The following is a 17758-nucleotide window of genomic DNA, read 5'->3' as shown; positions in this document are numbered from 1 at the left end:
TAGGACTTTAGCTTTCACTGGTTTCTTAAGAGGAATGTCTTTTTTCTTTATTGTGCTTTAAGTGAAAGTTTTTGATTCAAGTCAGTTTCTCATACAAAAGCTTATACATACATTGTTATATGACCCTCGTTACTCTCCCTACAATGTGACAGCACACTCCTCCTCTCCACCCTGTATTCCCTGTGTCCATTCAACCAGCTCCTGTCCCCCTCTGCCTTCTCATCTCACTTCCAGACAGGAGCTGCCCACATAGTCTCATGTGTCTACTTGAGCTAAGAAGCACACTTCTCACCGGTATCATTTTATGTCTCATAGTCCAGTCTAATCTTTGTCTGAAGAGTTGGCTTCGGGAATGGTTTTAGTTTCGGGCTAAAAGAGAGTCCAGGGGCCATGACCTCCCGGATCCATTCAGTCTCAGTCAGACTATGAAGTCTGGTCTTTTTGCTAGAATTTGAGGTCTGCATCACACTTCTCTCTGCTCCATCAGGGATTCTCAAGAAGAATACCTTGATTTCTCTCTTATCATTGGATCATTGGCTTTTCCTGGATTCACTGAGTTACCTCATCTAGGACCAGACAGACAGTAGGGCATTGCGGCATCAGAAGTAATGACCAGTGTCCTCAGCTGGTTGGACAGGCTGCAGGTCTTGTCCCTGTGTTGACCAGAGACATGATCCAGGTTTGCCTCCACAGCCCCCAAGAGTGGCGTTGTGCCCTTTGGCATGGTCTTTAAGTGCAGTTAACTATAGCCAGGGGAGGTCGGCCCACCTCCTGCTTCTAGGTCCGCAGTTATGAGGCAAAATACTCACAGTCCAGGGCTGAGGCACCTTCCTAGTGGCTTCCACTAGTCTCTAACACACATGGCAGCCACCGAGAACTGAGCCTTGGCTTCCTGTGCGAGACCTGCCTACACCATGGCAGTCAATCTTCTCGGTATCCACCTTCGCAGCTTCTTGGGTAGGCCCTCAAATCAGGGCACACTTGCCCAGAGTCATGGACATCTGGATATGGGGGACTCTGTGTTTAGTCATGCCTGGGACCCTGACTTCCTTTAATACCACAATTCAACCAGAAGCCACATGGTGTGTCCGTGCGCTTCGAAAACAATTTCCGCTTGATGGCAGTATTGCACCAGAAATACCTGTGTGCTCATTTCCCAATATCTCCCCCACCACCCTCTGGTACTGAAAAAAAAAAAAAAAAAGACGGAAACCAGTACCCATTCTTCCAAAGGTGTGGCGCTCAGTCGTCTTGTCCACTTTTGGTACTTCAGTTCCCATATCTTGTGCTGCATCTTGCAAGCCCTGGTCTCTGCAGAGGAACATTAGGTTTCCTTCCCTCCTGAGGAGGAGGAATGACTCCACACCAGACACCCTGTGGGTGGATGACCTAGTCATCCATATCTGCAACCACAATGCTCCAGGTAGGCAGAGTCTTCAAGTATAAACTGTGTCCCTGCACAAAGTCCCCCACCCACCTAAGCCACTTCTGCACCTTCTTGTGTAGGCCCCCAGGAGTCAGGGCCCAGAGACAGAGTAGGGCATTGTGACAGCAGGAGTCATTACTAGTGACCAGGGCAATGAAGAAGAAAGTGAGTGTGAGGCCCTGGCTCATCTTCAAGGGGCCCAGGTAGTTATTGTCCATTTGTTGCCCCAAGTTGGCGGCCATGGGTCACAAGGAGACCCTAGTGGTGCCACATCGACAGGTTTACCGTCTGAAATCCATTTGCTTTACATTTTCTACTTTAAAGCACTACAAAAAGGTTTGGGTGACTTACATACTCAACATCCCACACATACGTGTATATACACACAGAAACACACACTGTATTTTTGTCTTTTAAATTCCAGGTAGGTGCTCCTGTGAACCTACTCATCCAATTCAACGAAAACATCCATTATTATTGTACTAGGTCAGCTTCCAAGCATGTTCCTCTGAATTCCCCTCTTTGTCCCAACCCTCCTTATAGTAGTCAACAGATTTCATTATTCCGTGTGTTTATTTCAGTGTTTAATGTACATAAAAGCAAATACAGATTCATACATACATCGCACCTTCTCACTTAACCCAGACAGGTTTGTTGTTGTCAGGTACCAATAAGTGAACCTAACTCATAGCGACCATACGCACAACAAAATAAAACACTGCCCAGTCTGGCACCATCCTCGTAATCACTGTTATGCTTGAGCCCACTGTTGCAGCACTGTGTCAATCTATCTCAGTTGAGTGTCTTCCTCGTTTTCACTGACCCTCTACTATACCAAGCATGATGACCTTCTTCAGGTACTGGTCCCTCCTGATAACATGTCCCAAGTATGAGAGACGAAGTCTCGCCATCCTACCTTCTAAGGAACATTCCGGCTGTACTTCTTCCTAGACAGGTTTGTTCATTTTTTTGGCAGTCCATAGTATATTCAATATTCTTCACCAACACCTTAATTCAAAGGCATCAATTCTTTGATTTTCCTTATTCACTCTCTAGCTTTCACATGCACATGAAGCAACTGAAAATACCATGGTTTGGATCAGGGGCACATCGATCCTTAAAGTGAGATCTTTGCTTTTTAGTTGTCCAATGCAATGTGTCCTTTGATTTCTTCACTGATGCTTCCACTAGCGTTGACCATGAATTCACGACACATGAAATCCTTGACAACTTTAATCTTTTCTCCATTTGTCATGATGCTGCTTATTGGTCCAGTTGTGAGGATTTAGTTTTTTTAATGTTGAGGTGTAATACACACTAAAGGCTGTAGTCTTTAATCTTTATCAGTAAATGCTTCAAGTCCTCTTCACTTTCAGAAAGCAAGGTTGTGTCATCTGTATGATGCAGGTTGGTAAGTTTTCCTCCAATCCTAATGCCATGTTCTTCTTTATACAGTCCAGCTTCTCGGATTATTTGCTCAGCAAAGAGACTGAATAAGTATGGTGAAAGGCTACAACCCTGACACACACCTTTCTTAACTTTAAACCACGCAGTATATCCTTGTCCTGTTCTAACAACTGCCTCTTCGTGTATGTACAACTTCCTCATGAGCACAATTACTTGTTTTGGAATTTCCCATTCTTTGCATTGTTATCCATAATTTCTTATGATCCAAATGCCTTTGCATAGTCAATAAAACACAGGTAAACATCTTTCTCATATTCTCTGCTTTCAGCCACGATCCATCTGATACAAACAATGATATCCCTCGTTCTATGTCCTCTTCTGAATCCTGCTTGAAATTCTGGCAGTTCCCTGTTGATGTACTGCTGCAACTGCTTTTGAATGGTCTTTAGGAAAATTTTACTTGTGTGTGATATTAATGATAATGTTCGATGATTTCTATTGGATCAACTTTCTCTGGAATAGGCATAAATATGGATCTCTTACCCAGACGGTAGCATAGGCAATATAGTCTTCTGCTTCCTGTTTTCACAAAATACATGTCCTGGCCTTTGCACAATTATCCAGAGAAAAATCCTGCTGGATACTTTTAACTTCCTTTCTAATGACCACTTAGTGTTCCCACTCAAGGGGATGGGAGGTGGTAAGTTATTTATCCTGGGCTTCTCACCTGATACAAGGTTTACAATGTCCTACTTTCCTAACGACCTTTCTTCCTTCCATTTTCCCTTCCATCCTTCCATCCATTGCCCCTTCCCCCATCTCTCTATATCTCACACTCTTTCCCTTTGTATCTCTTTAATAACATGCTTTGAGACAGTGTATTACCTCATGATACCATGTGTGTGCAGGTACTTTTAATACTAAATGTCACGTCAGATGACATAGCTCGTGCTCTTAGGGACATGGGTCCTGAGTCCTTGCCCTGGATGAGGTAGCTCGTGTGTCCAGAAGAGCCAATGAGATCATGATAAGAGAAAAAAAAAAAAGTACTTATCCTGCTTCAATTCACAAGGCAATTTCCTGTGGAAGCTAAAATCTTGCCTGAGAAGACGAATATATCTATGTACACGTGTGAACAAAAATTTGGGTACCCGTTAACATAGAGTTCTAACTTAGCAATCTTAGAGAAATAGATGCAGCAATTGATAAAGATACACATGCATGTTGTCTCACAGTAATAAACCCTTACTCTGCTAAAGTAAAGGAGATTTATTATATGTTCTGTAACAGTCCAGACTGTGGAAACCATCTAATTTTACGCTTCCAAAATGGCAAAGCTGCAGAGAACTTTTAAAGGGTGAGAACAAAGGACCTGAACTGTACTATTTTGACTGGACATTACAAACTTAGATTAATATAAGGCAGTTTACTGGAAGTGGGGCTAGGAGGGTAAAGTTACGGGACATCTCTCTCTTAGAAACAGCTTGTTCAAGTGAAATTTTTCTTGTCAGTAGCTGCCTAGAATTCAGCATCAGTCTTCTTCCCGAGACACTGTTTCAGGAAGGGTCTTGATAACTCCTATGAAACAATTTATACACATTAAAAGAAGGGCAAGATGCAGTAGGGCAGCAAACTCTAAAGCAGCCGTTTTACTTTAGACAAGTGCCTCAGTGTACTTGTTCTTACTCACTCTCTCCTTTTGATCAAAGACTTCTATGAACATCTACTGATCGCTTTTTGAAGGAATGCTTTTTCTACATGGACTTGAAACTTTTTATTCTTCTTTTGGTGACTAAGTTCAGTGAAGTTTTACATCGTCATTTTTAAGTAGCCACTGGTCATGATAAGTCTTTGCACTGCTTTTTTTCTTTTTTCCTTAGCTTGACGTTCGGCTTTTGTAATTTCATGTTGGTGGGTTAGTAAAGAGCAGGGCCACATTAGAGGAACAACATGGCTATTTCAAAAGGTTAATCTATTTTGTTGTACAGAAAGGCAATTTCTATATATATGAGCAGTATGGCATTCTTATGGGTTTTAATGAGGGCAAGGAAAGTCACAAGTGGAAGACTTCAGCAAGGCATCGTAATGCAGAAATATTAGTAAAAAAAAATAATATAATAAGGTAAAACCCATAGCCATCCAGTGGATTCTGACTCATAGGAACCCTTCCGTAGAGAGTAGAACTGCCCCATAGGGATTTCAAGGAGTGGCTGGAGGATTCAAACTGGCAACATTTTGGTTAGCAGCTGTAGCTATTAACTGTGCCACCAGACTCCATAATAAGGCAAGGGTCATAAAAATTATATATATTTCCCCAAAAATTCAGTACTGAGGCCCTTTGTCAGCGGCCTGTACTACTCCCACACAGACAGGGGCCGCCAAGGGATGAACCTTGGCTTCCCGGGCTAGACCCGCCTGACACCAAGGCTGTCAGCCTCCTCGGTGGCTGCCTTCGCAGCTTCTTGGGTAGGCTCCCAGATCAGGCGACACTTCTCCCATGACTTACTGGGCTCTGGATATGCAGGTCCCTATGTTTAGTCAGGAAACCCTGGTGGCATAGTGGTTAAGTGCTATGGCTGCTAACCAAGAGGTCGGTAGTTCAAATCCACCAGGTGCTCCTTGGAAACTCTATTGGGCAGTTCTACTCTGTCCTACAGGGTTGCTATGAGTTGGAATCAACTCGATGGCAGTGGGTTTTTTTTTTGGCATATTTAGTCATGATTGCAACGCTATCTCTAATCCCACACATCAACTAGAAACAACATGGTAGATCCGTACACTTTAAAAATAGTTTCCGCTTGATGGCAGTATTGCACCAGAAATACCAGCACACCATTCCACAGGACCTCCTCCTCCGCCCTTTGGTATTGGAAAAAAAAGCCATCTCAATAAAGTAGGGCGCTTTGCTACTTTGTCCACTTTTGGGGCTCCAGCTCTCACATCTTATGCTGAATTGCAAGCCCTTATCTCTGAAGAGGGGCTTTAGGTTTCCTTCCTTCCTGAGGAGGACTAATGGCTACACACAAACAGTCTGTGGGGAGATGACCTAAATACACACACACACAAAAAAAAACCTTTGTTTTCAAATGGATCCCAACTCAAAGGGACCCTATAGCCATCCATATCTGGAAACTTAGCGCCCCAGCTTGACCAGAATCTCTAGAAATAGACAGTGTCCCTCCACAGATTCCACCCACTCAGCACCTCAGTGACCACTGGGTAACATTCTAACTTGACCTTTATTACAACCTCAACTAAAAGCCAGTTTAATGTGAATTTTAATTACGTTCCTCTTTTGGAAAGTATATACCTGTAACTGAGGGGTGCTGCCTACAATCAGATCTTAGAGAACGAGATCTTGCGAAATATAAAGGGATTTTCCTGATAATCTCTTTCCTTTAGGAAGCACAGACTTCAGCTTGAAAAGTATTGTCCCTGATTTTTTCTGCTCCACTGTGCCTATGAGGTTATGGGAGACAAATGGGAATGTATTTCCAAGCATGGTTTCCTCCACCACAAATGGAATAGCTGACCTTAACAGGGAATCATCAGCTCCTTTGGCTCACTTGTAAGTGCGAAAGAGATCTCTCATGGCCTGACAGATATTAACTACATTGTGTAGCAAGGGTACTGCTCATTGCAGGGTGTGGGCCTGTGATAATTCATTCATCTGCTTACCTCTGGATTGACCTTTACAATACAAAATGCATCTGTATACACACTCACTATAACTATAAAGTTATAGTCTATATCAAAGCAAGTTACTAAAGAAAGAGAGATAGAGAGAGACAGAAAAGTGGGCTGGATGCAAAGAATAATAAAACCCAAATCAAACTCACTGCTATCGGGTGGATTCCAACTCATAGCAACCCTATACGACAAAGCAGAACTGCTCCATAGGGTTTCCAAAGAGTGCCTGGTGGATTTGAACTGCCAACCTTTTGGTTAATAGCTATAGCTCCTGACTACTACTGTGACTAGGATTTCCCGAAGAACAACAGAGGAAGAAAAAAAAAAACAAAGAAAGGTAGGCAGGAAAGAAAAAGGAAGGACATCTAACACCAGTGTCAAAGAAAAGCTCAGGATAAACAATCTATATGCCTCCCCACTGCCACAAGGGGGAACACTAAGTAGTGATTAGAAAGGAAGATAACTAGGGAGCAAGAGGTTTCCTCTTTACAGATGTGCAAAGGCCAGGACGTATATTTTGTGAAAGCAGCAAAAAGCAGAAGAGTGTATTGCTGGTGATACCCTTTGGGTTCAGTTAAAAGAAGAAATGGAAACATGAATCTGTATTTGCCCCTTTCATGTGCTTTACACACTGGAAGTGAATACAAGGAATACTTAAATCTGGCTCTCATTATAAGGAGTATTAAAATGAGAGGTAGAGGGGAGAGGAACAAGCTTGGAAGTGGGCCTAGAACACTGGTAATGGATGATTTCTTTGAATGGGAGGAGGATCTATTCACAGAAGATCTAACACTTTAGCTTTCCAGGGCAGTTAAAGGCAAACAAAACCCTGTGTGTGTGTGTGTGTCTGTGGGTGAGGGTGTGTGGTATATTATGCAGCCAAATATTAATGTAGACTTTACCAATAGAAACTGAAAAACAAATGTCCCTGGCAGTTGTCACCTGTCTGTGTGGCACCACTGGACTCTCCCTCTGAATCATGGACAAAGTTTACCCACCTATCACCCCACTGACCACTGGGGAACATTCCAACTTGAGCTTTCTTACGCCTCACTCAAAAGCCAGTTTGATATGAAGTTCAATTTTGTTCCTCTTCTGGAAAGTACATGCCTTTAATTCAGGTGTACTGCCAAGAATCAGATCTCAGAGAACAACGTAAAGATGTCCTTGCTAGGTGCCAGCCAATTGATTTTGCCTCATAACCACCCAGTGTGATAGCAGAACTGCCTCATAGGGATTCCTGGGCACATGGCCATGTCTCTCTCCCATGTAGCTAGGTGGGTTTGAACGAACCTGCGTCCTCATAATATTCCATCAAGAGCTTGTTAGCATGTCTTTTTTTGCTTGGCTGAGGGCGATGGCCCAGTGTGCTCCACCAACAAGGGATTAAAAACTCATGGCAAGAACAGGTAGGAGGGCTCAACTCAGAGATGAAGGCAAAGGCCTTCAAGATCTGGATCTCCTTAACGGGTTCGCAACAATCTCTCCTCATTGGAGGCCAAGACTGCTCCTTCCCATTGGAAAGGTGGTTAGCCAAAGGACCCCCCCCCCCGCCTTAGTCAGAAGGCATCAAAAGGCTCCAGGCTACAAGGGCTTTCTTTTCCCTCCTACAACCAAGGACAATGACCTCTCATTCTCGGCACCTGTACCCGAAGGTGTACTAAAATCGTCCCCACGCCCCTTCATGCCTTTCTAATGTGGAGTTACGCAATCATGACGTCACTCAAGATACTTCTCTACCATGCTGGAAAACCACTTAATAGGCTAACAACGCAAAATAAACAGTCTATCAATGTGACTATGCTACATGAATGGATCATGTTTGGAATCTCTCTTCCTATGTTTTTTTCAAATACTAGAAATGACTATTTCTTTAAGAAAATTAAAAGTCATGTGCATCCTGGTTTTGAAAGGGGAATGAGCAGAAAAAACAGCACTCAACCATAAGTCCACCGCCTAGAGATGAGCAGCGTTCTCTCTTCTTTCTTTCCAGACCAGCTTCCACAGCAAAGAGATGCGCAGACACCCAGGCCTGGAATTTGAGGAAAGTCAGGGTCTCCAAAAAGCACCAAGGACAGAGTTCTGAACGGTCCAGAGCTCCCAGGACTTCATTTAGGTTTGCCAGAGTGATGGTCTAAGGTGGCCATCTACGCTTCACCCAGTCAGCACAGATATTATTTGCTTGACTGAAAAATAGAAAAATTTGCTGATATTTTAAAAATGCTACTAGATCAGCTATAGCAATAACCAATTTCTGAATAAATGGCAATATGAATTTCAACTCTGTTCCTCTTTTGGAAAATAAGATTCAGGGCTGTTTCAGTGGATTGAATCTTACAGAAGCAGTTCCTATGAAATCTGAGACTACCTGTTTCAAAGCTTTTCACATGTGCCAAGTATTCACGTCAGAAGACACTGAGGTCATTGCCCTGACTCACCTTCAGGAATCCCAAGTAGACACTGCTCATTTGGTGCCCCTAATTAGAGATGCATGGGTCAGATGACCCCAAGAGTGACACGCAAGTAGACGACCTCTTAGAGGGCCCTTTGTGTTAGTGTCTACTATAAATCTCTACATGAAGGCTTGGATGCATTACACACTCACAACCCCACACATATGTACACAAACACACACACCCATAGTTTTGTTGTGTGTCTCTAAGTGCTATGGAGGGCTGCTGTGCACAGAACCTCATCCTATTCAAAAAAGTATTCATTATCATTGTACTAGGACCAATTGCAAGCCTGTTCCTCTCCCTTCCTTCCTACTCATCTCCCAATACTCCTAATAGTGTGAAACAGATTTAATTTTTCTCTGGGTGCTTTCAATAGGGTTAGGAAGTGATCCAAAACCTAAACATGTGAGAATGGCTAGATGGGAGAGGAGCTTGTGTACTTCTCTGGGTATCGAAGGTGCTCTCGTTTCACCTCAACAGTATGAGCACAGTCTGCAGGAATGGGGACTGTGGCTACACAGTTCCTTTAGAACATTGGTTAAAATCTTTGATATCTGAAAGAATGTATGCTTATGGGTCAGCTAAACATGGAAAAAGATTCAGGAAGAAACCAGGTTCCTCTTACTTTTCATCCGCATAAGTAAAGGATTTAACTTGTGATCCAAGATGGAAGTGATCTGGTAGCGATAATTTCTGGTTCTCACCTTATCAACTTACCTAAAATTTTTTTTTCTCCCTTGAGTACATCTTCCTTTGGCATTCAGAGTTTACAAGGAACACATTTCCCATCTCTCCCAAACATGGCAGCCACCAATGCCAAAGCTTCATTGCTCCCTCAGTCTGGCAGGCTGGGCAGTCTTGGAATTGTTTGTTGAAAACCTGACCTTCCTGCTTTCACACCAGCTCTGCAGGGAGCCTGGTGAAGTCCCAGGATCCTGAGTACCTCTTAACCTACACTTTCTCTTATCACAGGCCTTATCCACAATGTACACCTAGAAGGGGTGGAGACCATGCACCAAAACATCTGCTTAACGGGACTGTTGATTCACAAATGCCAGCCACCTTTTCCACCTTTCCTCTCCCTCTGCCCTTCACTGACTAAAAATTCCAAGCCCTACCAAGAAGCCACCTGTGAATTCCGTGTGGGATTTACAGCATTAAGGTATTCAGAGAAATATTTTCTCTTTCTTTCACAATTTTCCTTGGAATGCATATGCATATACATACATGTAAAAAAAATATGAGTATATGAATATCAGACAACTGTGTTAATCTGTATATATGTCAGTACATACATCTACTGCTACATCTATTGCTGTAAGACCCTCAGTCAATAGATTGTTGATAGATGCCCAGATTTTTGTTTACACGTGTAAATATACAGGTGTTCTTGGGTAGGACTTTAGCTTTCACTCACTTGAGAAGTATTTTTTCTCTCTTACCCTTGAATCGTTGGCTTTTATGGATTCACTGAGTTACCTCATGGAGGGCAAGAGAGACAAGTAGACATTGTGACATCAGAAGTAATGACCAATGGATAAGGCTGGGTGAACAGGCTCCAGGTCTCATCCCGGAGTTGAACAGCGTTAAGATCCAGATTCACCCTCACAACCCCAAGACTGGTGTTGTGCTCTTTGGTGCTTGGTGTGGTCTTTAACAACAGTTAGCTGCAGCCAAAGGAGGTCGACCCACCTCCAACTCCGGGGAGCACGGGTATGAGGCAAATTGCTCACATTCCAGTGCTGAGGCGCCTTCTCAGTGGCTTCCACTAGTCCGTCACAGACATGGCGGCCACCAATGGCTGAGCCTTGGCTTCCTGTGTGAGACCTGCCTGACAACCTGGCTGTCTGCCTCCTCAGTACCCGCCTACGCAGCTTCTTGAGGAGGTCCCCGGACCGGGGCACACTCACCCAAAGGGTCAGGAGCATCTGAATATGCAGGCCTCTGTTTAGTCATGCTTGGGACCCCGACTTCCTATAATCCCACAAGTCAACCAGAAGCAACATGGCGGTCGGTGCGCTTCTAAAACAGTTTCCACTTGATGGCAGTATTGCACCAGATAAAACCTGCCTGCTGACTGCCAGTTCCTCCCCCTCCGCCCTTTCGTTTCGGAAAAAAAAAAAAAAGCAGTATCTAGCCTACCTAAATCGGGGCACCTAGTCATCTTGTCCACTTTTGGTACTTCAGCTCCCATATCTTGTGATGTATCATGCAACCCCTTGTCTCTGCAGAGGGACCCTGAGTTTCTTTCCCTATCGAGGAGGAAGAATGACTCCATACCAGACACCCGGTGGGGGTAGACAACCAAGAGCCATCCATATATCCAACCATAGCACACCAGTTTGGCTGAGTTCTCAAGAAATAAACTATCCCTCCACAAGGTCCACTCATCCACCTCCGCAGCTTTTTGGGTAGGCCCCCAGGAGTCAGGGCTCAGAGAGAGTATGTCATTGCAACAGCAGGAATGCAACACTACCTAGTCCTGAGCCATCCTCACAATCGTTATGCTTGAGCCCACTGTTGCAGCCACTGGATCAATCTATCTCACTGAGGGTCCTCCTCTTTTTCAATGGCCCTCTACCTAGCATGAAGACCTTCTCCAGAGACTGATCCCTCCTGATAACATATCCAAAGTATATGAGATGAAGTCTCACCATTCTTGCTTCTAAGGAGCATTCTAACTGCTTTTTGCAAGACTGATTTATTCGTTCTTTGGCAGTCCATGGTATATTCAATATTCCTCGCCAACACCATAATTCAAAGGTATCAATTCTTTGGTCTTCCATATTTATTATCCAGCTTTCAAATGCATATGAGTCAACTGAAAACACTATGGCTTGCTTAGCTTAGAACTAGATGGTGCCTGGCTACCACCAGTGACTGCCCTGACAGGGAACACAATAGGGTGTCCCAGACAGAGTGGGAGAAAAGTGTGGAACAGAACTCAAATGGTTTTTAACAGGGACTGGAGGAACCCCCGAAACTATGGCCCCCGGACACTATGTTAACCCAAACCTGAAACCATTCCCAAAGCCCACTTTTCAGACAATGATTAGTCAGAAATGTAAAACAAAAAAACATTCATGAAGAGTGTGCTTCTTAGTTCAATCAGATACAAGAGACCAAATGGGCAGCTCCTGTCAGGAGGCAGTATGACAGAGCAGGAAGAGACAGGAACTGGTTGAATGGATACAGGTAACCCAGGGTGGAAAGGGGAAGTGTGCTGTCACATTGTGGGAATTGTAACTGTCACAAAACAATGTATGTGTAAATTTTTGTATGAGAAATTAACATGAGCTGTTAACTTTCTCCTAAGGCACAATAAAATAAAAAAGCAAAATAAAATGTAATAACGGGAACAGAAATCAGACTGTTCACCCATTGTGTAAGCACTGTTACTGAACAACTTGTGTAGAATTTGTTGAATGGGAGCCTAAACTGCTGTGTAAACCTTCACCGAAAACACAATAAAATATAGATAAGCCCCCTCTCCCCCAGAGAAGAAAAACACTATGGCTTGGGTCAGGTACACCTTAATCCTTAAAGTGACATCTTTACTTTTCAACACTTTAAAGACGTCTTTTGCAGCAGATTTGCTCAATCCAATGCATTGTTTGATTTCTTGACTGCTGCTTCATGGGTGTTGATTGTGAATCCAAGTAAAATGAAATCCTTGACAACTTCAATCTTTTCTCTGTGATAATGTTGCTTATTGGTCTAGTTGTGAGGATTTAGGTTTTCTTTAAGTTGAGGCATAATCCACACTGAAGGTTATGGTCTTCGATCATCAGTAAGTGCTTGAACTTGTCTGCACTTTCAGCAAGCAAGGTTGTGTCATCTGCGTAACAGGTTGATAATGGGTCTTCCTCCAATTCTCATGCCATCTTCTTCATATAGGCTGACTTTTCGGATTATTTGCTCAGCATACTGACTGAATAAGTAAGGTGAAAGAATACAACCCTGACGCACAGCTTTCCTGACTTTAAACCATGCATATCTTGATTTAAACGACTACCTCTTGGTGTATGTACAGATTCCTCATGAGCATAACTGTTTTGGAATTCTCATTCAGCATAATGTTATCCATAATTTGTTATGATTGACAGAGTCGAATACTTCTGCATAGACAATAAAACAGGTAAACATCATTCTGGTACTGCTTCCAGCCACGATCCATCTGACATCAGCAATGATATTCCTCGTTCCACATCCTCTTCTGAATCCGCCTTGAATTTCTGGAAGTTCCCTGTTGATGAACTGCTGTAACGGATTTTGAATGATCTTCAGCAAATTTTACCTGTTTATGATGTTAATGATGTTGTTCGATTACTTCCACATTCTGTTGTATCACCTTTGTTTGCAATAGGCTTAGATATGGATCTCTTACCCAGGCCGTAGCATGAGCTATATACTCTTCTGCTTCTTGCTTTCACAAAATACATGTCCTGGCCTTTGCACAACTGTCTAGAGAAGTCCTGCTGGATACTTTCAACTTCTTTTCTAACGACTGCTTAGTGTTCCCACTCATGGGGATGGGAGGTGGTAAGTTATTTATCCTGAGCTTCTCCTCTGATACTAGGTTTACTACATCCTTCTTTCCTATTATCCTTTCTTCCTTCCATTTTCCCTTCTATCCTTCCTTCCATTGCCTGCCCACAATCTAACTAACCATCTTTTCCTCCCTATCTTTTTCTTTAATAACATGCTTTGAGATAGTGTTACTTCACGATACTGTGTGTGTGCAGGCACTTTTTATATGAAATGTCTTGTCAGAAGACATGGCCTGTGCTCTCAGAGACGTGTGTCCTTAGTCCTTGCCCTGGATGAGGCAGTTCACGTGTCAATGAGACCATGATAAGAGAAAAAATATCAAAGAGCTCATCCTGCTTCAATCCACAAGTCAATTTCCTGTGGAAAGTAAAATCGTGCCCAAGAAGACCTATATATCCACATGTGTTAACAAAAATTTGGGTACCTGTTAACATGGGGTTCTAACTTAGCAATCTTATAGAAATAGATATAGCAAGAGATAAAGATACACATGCACGTTGTCTAACAGTAATAAACCCTTACTCTGTTAAAGTAAAGCAATGACATTTATTATAGGCTTGTTAACAGTCCAGAATGTAAAAATCATGAAATTTTGCAGAGAACAAAGGCTTCCAAAAAAGCGAAGCTGTGGAGAACTTTTAAAGGGTGAGGACAAAGGACTTGAGCTGTACTATTTACATTGGACATTACAAACTTAGATTAATACAAGCCAGTTTACTGGAAGTGGGACTAGGAGGGGGGAGGTTACAGGACATTAATCTTGTTCAAGTGTAATTTTTCTTGTCAGTAGCTGCCCAGTAGATGTAGGTAAGAGTCAGCATCAAAGTCTTCTTCCTGAAGGTCAGCTCAACTGGACTGCGCCAAAAGCAAAGAAGTTTCCAGGATAAACTGAATGCTTCAAAGGTCAGCGGAGCAAGGGCGGGGGTTTGGAGACTCTGGCTTAAGGGGACTTCTAAGTCAATTGGCAAAATAATTCTATTATGAAAACATTCTGCATCCCACTTTGAAATGTGGCATCTGGGGTCTTAAATGCTAACAAGCGGCCATCTAAGATGCATCAATTGGTCTCAACACACCTGGATCAAAGGAGAATGAAGAACACCGAGGTCAAACGATAATTATGAGCCCAAGAGACAGAAAGGGCCACATGAACCAGAGACTTACATCATCCTGAGACCAGAAGAACTAGATGGTGCCCGGCCACAACCAATGACTGCCCTGACAGGGAGCACAAGAGAACCCCTGAGGGAGCAGGAGATCAGTGGGATGCAGACCCCAAATTCTCATAAAAAGACCAGACTTAATGGTCTGAGACTAGAGGAATCCCTGAGGTCATGGTCCCCAAACCTTCTGTTGGCCCAGGACAGGAACCATTCCCGAAGACAACTCATCAGACATGGAAGGGACTGGACAATGGGTAGGAGAGAGATGATGATGAAGAGTGAGCTACTTGTATCAGGTGGACAATTGAGACTGTGTTGGCATCTCCTGTCTGGAGAGGAGATAGGAGGGTAGAGAGGGTTAGAAACTGGCAAAATTGTCACGAAAGGAGAGACTGGAAGGGCTGACTCACTAGGGGGAGAGTAAGTGGGAGTATGCAGTAAGGTGTATATAAGCTTACATGTGACAGACTGACTTGATTTGTAAACGTTCACTTAAAGCTCAATAAAAATTATTAAAAAAAAAAGTCTTCTTCCTGAGACATTGTTTCAAGAAGGGTCTTGATAGTTCCTATGAAACAGTTATTCTAAAGCAGCCATTTTACTTTAGTCAAGTGCCTCAGTTTACCTGCTCTTACTTATTCTTTCCTTTTGATCAAAAATTTCTATGAACATGTTTTATGTTTTGATTGCTTTTTAAATGACTTTTTCTGTATGGACTTGAAAGTTTGTGTTCTTTTAGTGGATGTTTAAGTTTACTGAACTTTTTACCTTGTTTTTAGGTTGACATTCAACTTTTGTGATTTCATTGAGGTGAGTCAGTAAAGAGCAGGGCCCATTAGAGGAACAATTTGACTATTTCTAATGGTTAATCTATTTTGTTATAGAGATTGGGAGTTTCTATGCATACAAGCAGCATGGCATTCTTATGCTAGGTTTTGAGGGCAACGAGAGTCAGAAGTGGAATACTTAAAGAATGCTCCATAATGCAAAAATTAGTAAAAAAAAAAAAATAAGGCAAAACCTATAACCATCCAGTCAATTCCGACTCGTAGCACCCCTAGACAGAGTAGAGCTGCCCCATAAGGATTCCAAGGAGTGGCTGCGGATTCAAACTTCTGACATTTTGATTAGCAGCCGTAGCTCTTGAGCATTGCACCACCAAGGCTCTGTAATTCAGGCAAGTATCATAAAAATTATTTTGATTCCAAAATAAATTCAGTGCTGAGGCTCCTTCTCGGTGGCTTGCACTACTCCCTCCCAGACGTGGTGGCCACCAATGGCTGTCCCTTGGCTTCCTGCTGTAAATTGGCCTGACACCAAGGCTATTGGTTCCTTCGTACCCACTTCCGCAGCTTCTTGGGTAGACCCACATCGGACCACACTTGTCCCATGACTCATGGGGTTCAGAATATGCAGGATCCTATGTTTACTCATGCCTGGGACGTTTTCTCAAACCCTACTTGTCAACCAATAAAAACAAAACACGGTGGGACTATGTGCTTGAAAAAGATTCCCCTTGATGGCAGTATTACACCAGAAATATCAGCACTGTCTTTCCCAAGAGCTTACACTTAGCCCTTTGCTATAGAAAAAAATGCCAACCATTATGGAGTCTCCCTAAGGTACCTTGCCTTTTTGTCTACTTTTGGGGCTCCAGAACCCATATCTTGTACTCAATTGCAAGCCCTTGTCTCTGAAGAGGGGTTTAGGTTTCCTTCCCTCCTGACTAGAAGGAATGGGTCTATACCAGACACCTTGTGGATGGATGCCTTAACAAAAACAAAAAAAAAACCCAGTGGCATCAAGTCAATTCCAACTCATAGGTATCCTATGGACATCCTTATCTGCTATCTCAGTGCTCCAGATTAACCCAGACCTCAAGAAACAGCCCATGTCCTTCCAGAGTCCCCCCACCCAGCACCCCAATGACCACCAGGGAACATTCTAACTTGAGTTTTCTTAAAAACCCAAAAAAGCCAGTTTTATATGAATTTAGGAAAGCAGACATCTGCAATTCAGGGGTACTGCCTAAAATCAGATGTTAGAGAACCAGATCTTTTGAAATACAAAGATATCTTCCTGATAATGTCTTTCCTTTATGAAGTACAATCTTCAACTTGAAAAGTATAATCCCAGATCTTTTCTGCTCCTAGGTGCCTACGTGACTATGGGATAGCCTACGGAAATGTATTCCCAAGCCTGTTTCCTCCACCACAAATGGAGTATCAGACCTTCAGGGGAACATCAGCAACTCTGACTCACTTGTAAATGGGAAAGAGATCTCTCCCTTATGGCCTGATAGGTATCAGCCACGTTGCATAGCAAGGGTCCTGCTCATTGTAGGATGTGGACCTGTGATAATTCATCCAACTGATACCTCTGGGTGGATCTTTACAATACAAAATGTATCTGTACACATGCATTATTGTAACTATGAAGTTATGGTCTGCATCAAAGTAAGCTACTAAAGAAACAGAAATAGAGGGAGACAGAAAACTAGGTTGGATGCAAAGTAGAAAAGAAAACAAAACAAAGAAACGTACGTAGGAAAGAAAGAAGGACATCTAACACCTGTGTCAAAGGAAAAGCTCAGGATAAATAACCTATGCGCCTCCCCACACAGGGGAACACTAAGCAGTGGTTAAAAAGGAAGTGATAACCACCTGGCAGGAGGTTTTCTCTACACAGATGTGCAAAGGCCAGGACATATATTTTGTGAGAACAGTAAAAGGCAGAAGAGTATATCGTTCATGATACTCTTTGGATTCAGTTATAAGAAGAAATGCAAACATGAATCTGTATTCGCTTTCATGTGCATTAAACACTTGGAAGTATATACAAGGAATTCTTAAATCTGGTTCTCATTAAAATGAGAGGTGGACGGGAGAGGAACAGGCTTGGAAGTGGGCCTAGAACACTGGGAACAGATTTCTTTCAATGGGAGGAGGATCTATCCACAGAGGATCTCTTTTGCTACCCACGCCAGTTAAAGACAAAAAAAAAAAAAAAAACCATGTATGTGATTGTGGGTGTGTGTGTGCGCGCGCCCATGCATGTGAGGTTGT

At 42.9% G+C, this 17758-nt stretch overlaps 1 protein-coding gene across 1 annotated transcript in view; it reads right to left on the bottom strand.

Annotated features, from left to right (window-relative positions):
- Positions 1 to 8562: 8562 nt before the first annotated feature.
- The window catches only part of LOC135228950 (basic proline-rich protein-like), a 31705-nt gene continuing 22509 nt past the window's right edge, over positions 8563 to 17758 (bottom strand). Inside the window, exon 6 of the mRNA XM_064278471.1 lies at positions 8563 to 8709. The gene's annotated coding sequence lies outside the window, so the exon portion shown is untranslated. The remainder of the gene's footprint in view (positions 8710 to 17758) is intronic.

The sequence above is a fragment of the Loxodonta africana genome, chromosome X, assembly GCF_030014295.1.
Source record: "Loxodonta africana isolate mLoxAfr1 chromosome X, mLoxAfr1.hap2, whole genome shotgun sequence".
Taxonomy (NCBI): Eukaryota; Metazoa; Chordata; class Mammalia; order Proboscidea; family Elephantidae; genus Loxodonta; species Loxodonta africana.
This window is presented reverse-complemented; position numbering and strand designations above follow the sequence as displayed.